This window comes from Scyliorhinus canicula, chromosome 12 (assembly GCF_902713615.1).
Source record: "Scyliorhinus canicula chromosome 12, sScyCan1.1, whole genome shotgun sequence".
In the NCBI taxonomy this organism is placed as follows: Eukaryota; Metazoa; Chordata; class Chondrichthyes; order Carcharhiniformes; family Scyliorhinidae; genus Scyliorhinus; species Scyliorhinus canicula.
Genome location: NC_052157.1, coordinates 45,210,076 through 45,211,399, shown reverse-complemented (window position 1 = coordinate 45,211,399; position 1,324 = coordinate 45,210,076).

Here is a 1,324-nt window from a genome sequence, read left to right as displayed (position 1 = left end):
CCCCCCCCCCCCCCCCCCCCCCCCCCCCCCCCCCCCCCCCCCCCCCCCCCCCCCCCCCCCCCCCCCCCCCCCCCCCCCCCCCCCCCCCCCCCCCCCCCCCCCCCCCCCCCCCCCCCCCCCCACCCCCCCCCCCCCCCCCCCCCCCCCCCCCCCCCCCCCCCCCCCCCCCCCCCCCCCCCACCTCTTACGTTTTGGCGAATTGTCCTCCTTGTTTCCATTATCTGCCGAAGTTTGAATGCAAAGATCAATAACATTCCACTCAGATGTTCTGAGCTCCTCCAAATTGAGGGGTTATTGTCCGCCTCATGGTCACAGAGTCATCGAGTTTTACACAGCACAGCCTCACGTGAAAACAAGACAGGACCGACAATCCGCCACACTTCGTCAGCTTAGCTTGGACTCAAAGTCAACAGTTGCCAAGGACATTTCTCATCGATGATATTCCGTTCCTGGAAATCAAGGGACGTTTACAAAAATAAAAGGAAATAAGTCCCCTTTTTTGCATCTCAACATCCCTACAGTGCAGAAGGAAGGCATTCGGCCCATCGGTTCTGCACCTATCCTCAGAGAGAACACCCTACAGAGGCCCACTCCTCCGCCCTACCCCCAGCTTTGGACTGTGGGAGGAAACCAGAGCACCCGGAGGAAACCCACACAGACATGGGGAGAACATGCAAAGTCCACACAGTCACCCAAGGCCAGAATTGAACAGGTCTCTGGCACTGCGATGCAGCAGTGCTAACCACCGTGCAGTCATTCTTTAAGCTGGATAGGGGAGGCTTCAGTGTTAACATAGTCTGGTTTGATTTTAAAACACCGTGGGCCTTGTGTATTTTTTTTCCAAAAATATAACTTTTCTAAAAGTATATGACAAAACATTTCAAATTGAAAATCACCCAAGTGCAATAAAATCCAACTTTTCTCTATGCAGCACATTCCACTCTGAGATGACTCAGTAGAATCATAATGCACTTATGGACTTAATATTTCCAATACACAATACATGTCAAGATGCAAGAGTTACACAAGGTGCAAGAGCAAACATTTCAAATTGAATATTACACGAAGTGCAATAGAAAAATGAAAAATATGAACAGGAGTAGACCATTCAACCCTTCGAGCCATCTCCACCATTCAATATGATAATAGCTGATCCTCAATCTCAACACCACATTTCCATGCTCTCCCCATATCCCTTGAAACCTTTAGAGTCTACAAATCTATTTATTTCCATCTTAAATACATTCACTGTTGGCCTTCACAGCCTTTTATGGTAGAGATTTCCACAGGCTCCCCACCCTCTGAATGAAGGAAGTTCTCCTCA